The sequence below is a fragment of the Triticum aestivum genome, chromosome 2D, assembly GCF_018294505.1.
Source record: "Triticum aestivum cultivar Chinese Spring chromosome 2D, IWGSC CS RefSeq v2.1, whole genome shotgun sequence".
NCBI lineage: Eukaryota > Viridiplantae > Streptophyta > Magnoliopsida > Poales > Poaceae > Triticum > Triticum aestivum.
In genome coordinates this window covers 11,398,132-11,409,804 of record NC_057799.1, presented here as the reverse complement: position 1 = coordinate 11,409,804, position 11,673 = coordinate 11,398,132, and the positions used below count along the sequence as shown (strand labels likewise).

The 11,673-nt window shown below is 43.6% G+C and overlaps 1 pseudogene; it reads left to right on the top strand.

The window, feature by feature from the left end:
• Positions 1-2,515: 2,515 nt before the first annotated feature.
• Positions 2,516-4,876, top strand: LOC123051056 (probable amidase At4g34880; annotated as a pseudogene).
• Positions 4,877-11,673: the final 6,797 nt, after the last annotated feature.

The window sequence follows — 11,673 nt, the reverse complement described above, 5'->3', positions numbered from 1 at the left end:
GAACTCGTAGAAACCACCAAGAATCTCTTTTTCGCTGTGTTTGCAATTCAAATGAAATGGAACCGGGGTAGCCTATTTTGATTTCTAAAGAAAACGCTTTAAACATTGGGATGACACCCGGCGGGGAGTCAATCAAGCTGTTCCCCGATGGATAATCTGAAAAAAAAAATTAAGCGATAAGCAAGATGAGTAGATGACTAGCCTGGAGGGAGATCGAAGGAGATAAATGGACTTGTTTGCTCTTTGGCGATGTGTATCGATCACATCCAGCAGCAGCAACCTGGCTAGTGGGCGTCTCCTATTGCTAAAAGCAAGGAACATTGACCTGACCCTCTCCCATAAAACTTCGGAAGTAGTGGCTACTCTCGGGTGTAGTACACCCGAGTTAGCAAAAGATTGATAAAATGTGATCAAACATTGTCCAAAAAATTTGATCTTTTGGGACATGAAACATTATGAGATGTGTGAGGTTCTTGCAAAATTGTCCACCTAAAAATAGCATCTGAGGAGCTCTCATCAAAAATAACAAAATCACTGCTCAAACAGTGCACAAAATTTCAGCAGTGATTTTTTTTTCGGTGAGAGCTCCTCAGATGTTATTTTTCGATGAAACTTGGTAAGAACGTCAAGCATATGATAAAGTTTGATGTAGCAAAATTTCAGATTTTTTGGATTTCGTTTGATGAACTATTTTCAACTTTTTTGCTAACCCGGGTGTAGTACACCCGAGAGTAGAAAATCCAGTCTCTTAATATTAATATTAATGATTAGCAGTCTTTAGTCATTAATTATAGTATCTTTCTACAGTACGGGAGTATTGGTATAAGAGGGAAAATTAGGACCCTTTGACGTGCTATTTCAGTTGATGGAGCATACACATGAGATAGACGCAGCCTACTGCAGAAAGTATAGAAAAGAGATAGACGCCAACGGCTGATTGAGACTCGCTTTTTCTTTTTTTTTTGCTGAAGTATGAACTGTATATTCGATTGGAGATGTTTTTCTTTTTCTTTTTGAGATCCGATTGGAGATGGTCTTCTTATTGGCTAGAGATGTCGACAATCGCATGGGATCCTCCAACACAGCCAATTTAATATTTTTAGAGCAAAAGGGCTCCCGCCCCGGTTGCATTGCAATAACGAAACCAAAACAGTGTCAGTACATACACGGCCCAGCAAAACTCAAGGAGTCTACCCCCTGTCTAACATCTCATGAATTATGACTATCCTCAACAAACAGCATATGTTAGCAGCCAATTTTATATGTTCCTCGATTGGAGTCATCTAACGTTATTTGTTTGTCATCTAACGTTATCTGTTTATCAATATAATTTTTTTGTTTATTTCTCTTGTGCAATCAACGAGACGTATACTGTTTACCTGGCCGGCCGCCGGTCGCCACTGCTGGACGGGATCCAAATCGGCGAAGAGGAACAACACCATCGTCTCCTTCCATCTTTCTCCAGGTTAGTGTTAGTAATCTCGCTTCTTTCTCTATCACTCTCTTATCTTTTTTTTGGTTATGTAAGATAAGGAGTGACTCCCGGTTTTTTGCTAATAACCAAACAGAAAACTTTCAGCTGGGTTTCCCTGCAAAAAACAAAAGAATCTTGTTAACTGAATAACTATACGAACCTTGTGCGTTTCTCTTCATCAAAGACAGATTTGTGAAATCGCCAGCTAGTGATAATTACTCTAGATGATTCTCTCTGTAGTGGGTGGCGGGAGTATTTGGATCCAAGAGGATTAGAACCCTTGACAGTTTAACATTACACACCAGGTTTGGTGGAGGGGTATATTACAGAGGGTCGCCTCTCTTTTCTCTCGTTCAACCGTATTTTATTAGAGCTTTGCCTCATCGGCGAGATGTCGGCATCACATGCGTCCTACAGTCCGGTAGAGGCCTTTTCTTATTGACGAGGTGTCGATTGGAAGCAAGTTTTATGAGTTTGGATTCTCTACTCTGGGGTGTACTACACCCGAGTTAGCAAAAAAGTTGAAAATAGTTCATCAACCGAAATCCATAAAATCTGAAATTTTGCTACATCAAACTTTATCATATGCTTGAGGTTCTTGCCAAGTTTCATCGAAAAATAACATCCGAGGAGCTCTCACCAGAAAAAACAAAATCGCTGCTGAAAGTTTTGTGCACTGTTTGAGCAGTGATTTTGTTACTTTTGCTGAGAGCTCCTCAGATGCTATTTTTAGGTGGACAATTTTGCAAGAACCTCACACATCTCATAATGTTTCATGTCCCATACGCTTAAACGGCGAAGAAATAGAAAAAGAAGTTCTACCTCTCTTTTCTTCATATAAGATTCCCACTTGTAGGGCACTGTTTAAGATAATACAGCATCTGAAAAATAGACAACCAGGCAGGAAAAGACATCGGGCACGCGAACAATGCTAAAGGCGGCCGCCATGAAAATACCCAAACACGCACGTGCAAGAGACCAAACAGTAGAGAGCAAAGAGCAGACAAGCCAAGCCACACCAACCCCGGTGCCACCGTTTAGCTAAGCTGAGCTAACGTCATGGCTTCGCAGGAGCTGCAAGCTGTTGCCGCCGTCCAGGCTCTGGTGGCCGGCGCCGGTGCCGCGCACGGCTTCGAGTTCCACGAGGCCACCGTGGACGCCATCCAGCTCGGATTCAGCAACGGGACTCTGACCTCGACGGCGCTCGTCCAGTTCTACCTGGACCAGATCGGCCGCCTCAACCCGCTGCTGCACGCCGTCATCGAGGTCAACCCGGACGCGCTCCCGCAGGCCAAGCTTGCCGACGCCGAGCGCCACGGCGGCACGGCCACAGGCGCGCTGCACGGGGTCCCTATCCTGCTCAAGGACAACATCGCCACCCGTGACGCGCTCAGCACCACGGCGGGGTCGCTGGCTCTCCTCGGCTCTGTGGTGAAGCGTAACGCCGGCGTGGTGGCTCGGCTCCGGCACGCAGGCGCCGTGGTGCTCGGCAAGGCCAGCCTGTCCGAGTGGGCTAATTTCCGCCCAGTCGACAACGGGTGGAGCGCCCGGGGTGGTCAGGCGCGGAATCCGTATGTCCTGTCGTCCACCCCGTGCGGCTCGAGTGCCGGCTCAGGCGTGGCCGCGGCGGCGAACATGGCGGCCGTGACGCTGGGCACCGAGACGGACGGCTCCATACTCTGCCCGTCGTCGTTCAACTCCGTGGTCGGCATCAAGCCCACCCTCGGTCTCACCAGCCGCGCCGGCGTCGTCCCCATCACCCCGTTGCAGGACACCGTCGGGTGGGTAACTCTCCTTCTCCCTTGAGTCTTCTTCTTGCTGTTGTTTCATTCAATCTGAAAATCTTGGTGCCGCTCCATGGAAAATAAAAATAAAATGCAGACCGATGTGCCGGACGGTGTCGGACGCGGTGCACGTGCTGGACACCATCGTCGGCTATGACGAGCACGACGCCGCGGCCACCGGAGCGGCATCAAAGTACATCCCCCAGGCGGGTTCGCGCAGTTCCTGAAAAAAGATGGGCCGAGGGGCAAGAGGATCGGCGTCCCCAATGGCTTCTTCCAGAGATATGGGCAGACGCAGCTGAGGGTGTACAAACAGCACCTCGCCACAATGAGGTACCGATCGCTCACATTTCACTGTCGACGGATGAATATGTAGGCAGCTGCTAGTGTAAATGTGAATTGGTTCTTGATTTCTCCAAAGGGAACTCGGAGCGGTGGTGATTGAGAAGCTGGACGTCGCTGCCAATTTGAGCGCTCTATTGGATGAGATTGGTTCCAACGAGGCGATTGCGATGCAGGCAGAGTTCAAGCTAAGCATAAACGCCTACTTGGCAGACTTGGTCCACTCCCCGGTCCATTCGCTAGCAGACATCATAGCTTTCAACAACAAGCATCCTGTGGAGGTTAGTGGTATAGGTTCAAACAATATAAGAACCAGACCAGTCAAGAATTTCTCAACATTTCTATTGATTCCTGTTGCAGTGATCATGAAGCAATAAAACTAGAAAAAAAAAAGGTAGAAACACACGGCAGTTAATGGAACTTACTCTTTATGTATGCTGTTAGAAAATTTATGTACATGTTGGTGCAGGAGAGGCTGAAAGATTTCGGGCAGCCCGACCTTATCGCGGCCCAAAACACAAACGGCATTGGCCCCAGGGAGAGAGCCGCGATCTGTCGCCTGAAGGAACTGAACGCGGAAGGGCTAGAGAACCTGATGAAGGAACGCCAACTGGACGCGATCGTGGCGCCTAACAGCGTTGTTTCTAGCCTTCTCGCCATCGGTGGCCATCCTGGCATCGTTGTGCCGGCAGGCTATGACGAGAAGGGGGTCCCCTTCGGCATATGTTTCGGCGGGCTGCAGGGGTACGAGCCGAGGCTGATCGAGATGGCCTATGCTTTCGAGCAGGCTACCAAAGTTAGGAGGCAACCCATGTTCAAGCCCTAGCTAAATATAACTTCTTGAGTAGTGACGATGTAACAATCTATGACCCTAAATAGGTTCCACTTACACTTTTATGTCTTCTTGTAAAATAATAAATCTGGAAGTATTATTTCTTGGTCCAGCAAGTAACTCTGAACTAGCAACGTGGCACTAAAGGTGAAGCAACAAGCACCATCTACAGGTAGACAATAGAGTACTCCAGCCAAAGTTACAGCAAAGGAAAGCATCCTTACTCATCTCTGGAAGCAGCACCCTCCACTGGGGACAATAAATTGATTTAACTAAGGTCTCCTTTGGTCATAGGGTAGAAAAAATATCATAGGAATAGGAAACTTGTAGGAAATGAGATGAGCATCTCAAATCCTATGAATAGGAAAGAGGTGTTCATTGGTTCACATCCTAGGAAGTTTTTTCATCGGGTCTAGTCTAATGTTTACTTTTCTATGAAACATGGAGGATAGGAAGAATTCCTCCGTAAGAATATGATTCAAATCCTACAAACGAAAGGACAGTAAAGGGCTTTCCTATGAGAATCCTATCCTACAAAATTCCTTCAAACCAAAGGAGGCCTAAAGCTGTAGACTTCTCCGGCTTAACCTAATGATATTGCATGGATGTTTGACTCTTCTTCTTTTTTTCATTGTGATGAAAGGAGGATCAGCTCCCAGTTTTATTTGATTTGAAATTGATAAGCCAACCAGATCCAACATCAGTTCAGGGGAGACTCTGCCCTAGGCTTTCAGCCACAACCAACTCTACCTGCTTATTACAGTTTCTGAGTTTCATCATACAAGGCTGCAACTCTTCTACGTACAAACAAACAGAAAGCAGGACAAACTGCCCAGGCAATATCAATCCGTACGCAGTACATCCTACATCAGGCTTCTAAACAACGGCGACGACACTACCTTACAGCTATAACAACAACTGCACCATCATTCTTTTCCACGGTACCAACTTTATTATGATCTCTTATTCTAATTTCTGTGTTAACTAGGGCTGGTATTGGATAAACCATTCTTGTATTTTGCTTCATTTGTACATATGTACTTTATTTAATTACTATATGAAAATACCATCGAACAATTGTTCTACGAATCTGGGCTTAGAAAAAAAAGCATGGGTGGTGAAGAAGCAAACTATACATACTAGTGCGGGTCTACCAGAATTGGGGCATTGCCTACGCATGGTAACATGATGCTCATTGGGTGATTAAAGTGATTGACGACCACGGTATAATGCACCTTGGACGATTGGTGTCAAGGCCCATCCTCCAACACCTCAGGTTCCTAATTAAGGAAGAGGTGAGCAATGAGCCCCTTTCAACGGTGTATGGACATGATTGAATTTCAGAGGTGATCAATTTGGTGTTCCCCGTGTCCTATAGGTGGTATTTTTTTCGCCTTCTCTGTAATGTGTTTCTTTCTTGTTGTGTCCTGTTGGTTAACTGCTTTCTTTACCCGTTGCAGGAGAGAGCAATGTGAAGGCATTGTGGATTTAATGACTTTGCTCTGCTTTTGTTTCAGAACTTTGTGGTTGCTTAAAGTTTATAGCCGGCTAGCACACCGCTAAGCTATAATTCAGTCAACAATGGGTTCAGATACGGGCGTGGTGTATTGTCGTGCTTTTGCACCGCTAGTTGGTAATGACCTCTACTTAGCTCATTGATTGCTTGGTTATTAATTTATGATACATACTTATAATTCTGAAGTGATAGCTATACTTTGAAGTAGTGGAATCCTTCAAAGCTGAATGCAGTGCGAACATAAATATTTATAATTCCGAGGTGATAGCTCAATATTGCTTGAAATAAATATTATAGCTACAACTTAAATATTATTTTTATTTAAAGTTGCATGTAGATAACATAGCACCAATACTGCAGAAAAATAATGAGAAGCAAGGACGCTGGTGCCTCCGTGTGGATCGGTGACCCTATCCCAGCTATTCTGACTCAATCAACGTGGCAGCTAGTGTGCAACGATCTTGCACACATCCTGCAACAAACCTAGACTCGATCAACAACTTGATCTGACTTAAAACGATGCGACACGAACTGACTCTGACACAGACTCGGCGCGGCGCAACGCGACACACACAAACTCGCTCATGCCTGGGACTCAGCCATGGCGTGATTATTGTAGCACATGGCACATGATGATTTTGATTGAACATCAACATCCTTTGGCCGCTAGCTAGCAGTTGCATATGGGGGGGGGGGGGGGGGGGGGGGCAATCGCGCAAGGCTTCCGTATCAGCATCTGTCGGGACGGCAGTGGTCGGACGACGACCCTTGCAGCTTCCGAGCGGCCCAGTTTTGCGGAGAGATTATTGTGCTTTGTGAGCAGCCGCCGAGCGTCCTGGTGGTGCAGAGATGCATCAGCAGCAGCCATCAGATGCCCTAGGGTCAGGACCAGCAGGAGCACGGTGGCCATCGTCTTGTGAACGGATGCAGAAGCCATGGCAGCTACTAGCCTGGGAGCGGCAGGAGGTCAGGCTATAGATATTGGCTATCCTCCACTCTCACCTGGCTAGATATGGCCGATTTGCTCTTGATCAGAGGTGAGAGGTATGGCTAAATGGTTTCACTGTTTATATAGAGAGATAATGGTGATGACAATGGGTCCGGTTGAGGATGGGTGCACAAAAAGGCCAACATTTTTAAAGAAATCTGCACTCACGGATGCGGATACAATATTGGTGTGTGCAACAACCATGGTGATCTTTCATCAACAACTCGATGCAATCATTGCTGTAGTCATTGACTGATGTGTGAGGCATATCCATTTCCCTTTTGTAGTAAACCAAATATTGGACCATGAGAGAACCCAGTGAACGAGCCATGCCTACCGCTGAGGAAGAAGACTGTGGCATCCCCAAGGCTTTTAATCTATTTTTCAATTTTTGTAAGGTGTTTTTATAAGGGTTTCTGCTAGTTAATATATAGCCTTTGGTTTTTTCAGAAAAGAAACACTAGTGTAGAACAGTAGGTGTGGTGCTGCAAAACAGTGGCAAAGGATGAATAAAGTTTTTTGTGTGTCCATCCCGTAACAAAGTAATAGTAATATGTTCACAAATTTTAAGTCACAGAATATAATCAACAGAAATAATAATTACGGTCCACTTACATGAATTAATATGAGCAAAATAGGGTACCAAAAATATCTCATTGAAAGCTTAGGCATTACTCTCTCCATTTCAAATACATGGTGTATTTGTTTTAAAGTAAAAAATATCTATGTTTGACCAAGTTTATGAGGAATTTATTAACATCTGCAAATACATTTTCTTGAAGTTCTAAATTCCAAAATCGAGTCTAGGAGTGGACGGCATTGAGCGAAACTTGAGTAGTCTACGTCCACTTCCCATTAAATCTGGCCTTTTCTGTCTATACCAAGGTGCTGGTGTAGCGGGGTGGACAAATGTGGTCATACAGGTATCTAAGGAAGAAACTTGGCCAAGCCTAAAATCATGAAAATGTCTTTAGAAAAAGATTCCCACTTGTGTGGTGCTATTGGTTTACTTATACATATGTCAAGTATATCCATGATTCTGCTGGCATTGAAATACTTGTGGATCTTTAAATCATGTATGGCTCCTTGATTCATAGGAAAAGTAGAGGGAAGCGACAGGCGTATAATTTTTTTATATGGTGACACTATTCATCCATTTGATTCTAATGAATTGACCATAGGTAAGATGGCAGATCTTTTCTTTGGATTGAGTTTCATCCGAAAAACAAAGGAAGTCTACAATGCACTCAATATATTTTGCATTGCTATGCGCACACAATGAACAAAGCAAAGGCCATAAGTAGTATAACATAAACTTCATATTACTTTTATATATGCTTTATCTTTGTCTGACCGTGGTTTTCAGGATTCCTGCTTTTTTTTTATTATTCCAGTATATCAAACAGATAATTCTGCAGATTACTGTGTTTTCACAACAATCTGTTTTGCACATGCAATCCTATTTTATTCCTGTGTTTTTTCTATTCCTATTCCTATGTGATTTTTGAAATCGTACAAATCGTAGAGGCCCCAGAAACTGACAACCGATTTGCCAATCTTTCTTTGTTTCTTCATAAATAATTGAAATTATGTTTTTCTTAACTTTTTTTACACTAATTTTTTATGGCATCTCATATGGCTTATACTGTGCATCTCGCATGGTATGTACTGTGTGCATATTTATTGCCGCACGCACATATTGCTTAACAGAGAGTCAGAGACATCGACCGACTTGCAATGTTAAATCGTACACCCACTTGCAGCCGGCGACTAGATTATGTTATAACCCCACATGCAGCCGGCCACTAGACAACGTTTTCACATGTCATGAAGAGAATCAGTGGCATTGTGATTCCAATCAGATGAGGATGAAAGGGCAAGTGGAAGTTTTAAATGTTTTCTCGAATACTATACTAGAAGACGTACTTGGTCGCCATATATATATGAGCAAAGTCTTTTGTTGAAATGTAGAGCAAACATTATTGTCCTAACTCCCAAGAAAAAAAATAATGTTATTGTTCATGCCATTCCCATCGCACCTCATTACTTAGGCTTAATTTTTTTTCACCATTTGCAACATGTCTACTATACAATGTAATGATGCATCTTGCTGATAACATATACTCTCCCCATTTCACAATATAAGTCATTTTAGCAAGCTAAAACAGCTTGCTAAAACGACCTATATTTTGGAACAGAGGAAGTAGCATATAGGCGTACTATACTAGAGGCAACAAGGTTGATTGACTAATAAGCTGAATCTTCTTTTTTTGCCATAAGGATTAGATGTATTATAAAGATTCACCGGAAGTACAAAACACTTCAAACATAATAAAAATTACATCAAGATCCATGAACCGCCGAACGACCATTGCTACAACCAGAACGAGCCGCCGACGCGCCACTGTCGCTGCTCCCATACTGGAGCTGGCCTGACCTTGTCGATACAGCCAGGAAGTCTTCGTGCACGTGCCCCCAAGGACTAGCGCCCTAGAGCTGCAGTCATCACCATTGGATCTTTGAATCGATCTGAAGAACATGACACCAAATATGGCCGTTGCGTACGCACGGCGAGATACCCTAACCTCGCCACCCCAAGGAGCTGGCACTAATAAGCTGAATCTGTGATATATAATCGGCATTTGGCTAGCTAGCAAGCATCGTAAGAAACACCTAGCAGTTAGACAGAGGAGTCTAGCTTTTTCAATAAACGATAATGTATTGTATTAATACCAAGATGATAGCAATTACGATTGGCCTCTGCAATGACACAATATCAAGAAGTAGTTGAGTCATTACGATTGGCCTCTGCAATGACACAATATCAAGAAGTAGTTGAGCCATTGAGGACACTGGCGGATGCAGTCCAATGGGTCAGGGTAGGCCAACAATGGGTCAGAGAGAGAGAGAGAGAGATAGAGAGAGAGAGATGAAACTAATGATACACAGCAAAATAGCTAGACAACACACAAACCACGTGCAAGATTCTACGAAAGCAAGGCCTCTAAGATGGGAACGACACCCAAGCACCGCCATGGTCGGATTAGGTTGCTGAAGTCCGGAACAGGTCCGAGAAATCTATGCCTTCAACAAAGATGTGGAGCGTAAACTCTGTCATTGCCAATTCAACCAACGAATGTAAGACAGATTGAGCTCAGCTAATTGAAGGAACCATTGGTGTCTTGCAGCCATATATAGGTGCGGAAAATGGCAGGTCTTCCTCTTGCTCTTTTTTTAATAGAGTTTACCCTCAGATTTCATTTATCAGATGCTAGTGTTCATTAAAGGCCATACAACTACAACTAATACGAAAAGGAAAAGAGTATAGACTCGCCCCTTGAGCATGAAGAGCCTCTCTCTAATGGGATGAAACACCAAAGCCTGCTGGTGTCCAACGATGCAGTGTTCAAGGATATGATCGGAGTCGGAGAATAGTGCGAGGTGGGTGGGAGTCAAGAAGTGATTTTTTTTCAAAATGGTGGAAATTTTCCAAAACCTATAGATCAAATAATGACAAAAGAGCAAGTGGAACTTTCTTTGGGATTGCTATATACATGAGGACTTACTTGGTCGCTATATTTATACGCAAAGTATTCTTTTTGAACAGACAATATTGTCTCAACTCTCAAGAAAAGGAAAAAAAAGATGTAGCTGTCCAGGCCATCCGCATCTTACCGGGTAAGATGGGCTTACCATTTGCAACATGTCTGCGATACAATATAATGACGTACCAGCCGATATCATATAAGATTGCTAGACTGGAGACAACAAGGCCGCTTTACTAAGCTGCTAGATAGCATTGCCAAACAAGAACTACCTAGCTTTTTGACACAGGAGCCCAGCTAATTCAAGGAAGGAATCCCCTGCTTTGGCTGCCATAGGTGTAGACTTTGCCAAGTCTAACTCTTGCGTACGATGCAAACGGTAATGATAAACATGGAAAAAGAAGCCAAACTTTGCTGTGTCTTTATTAAAGAGAGTTTTTCCTCTGATTTCTTTTAACGGAAACTAATGTTTATTACAGGCCCCATTAGTACAACTAATACGAATAGGAAAAGGAGCAGAGACAGGGGCCTCCCTTCAGCGAGGTGCCTAGTCATAATGAAGAGTAAATTAGACTAGTGATATGCATATGATACCAGTTTGTTGTTACCTTCATAGTGCAAAGTATCATAGATGGTTGCACTTATTCGCTTTTAGAATTATTTTTTTGGAAATGTTATTTGATGGTAACATAAATCGTTTTGGCAGTGCCAGTGATTTATGAATCGTCTAGACCAGTTTTGAGCGCTACACACCCAACTTACAGCCGTCACACAGTTTTTCCTACAAATCTAGCATTTTCATAAGGATTGAGCTTTAGCCTTGATTTGGTTATATATGGCTATTTAGAAATGCATGTTTTCTATTGTAATAATTACTCTAATACGGATTATCTACCAACGTATGCACTAACTCAATTCGCGATCTAATCCTTAGAGACAAAAATGCCGAGAACTGTTTATGATGATGTGCACTAGTGAGGGAGAAGCTGGGAAAAGATGTTTGGAGCCAGCCTTGGCTCAGTAGTTGGCTATGCGGTCGTGCAGCCCAACGACCCGAGTTCAATTCCCAGAATTGACAGGTGATGCACAGGGGTTTTCCCCCGTTTATTGAGGATCAAGTTTGATGTGTGGTGGAACCACTCATTAATAAATGTCTTGATACTCATTTAAAAAATTCTGAGGACCATGTTTA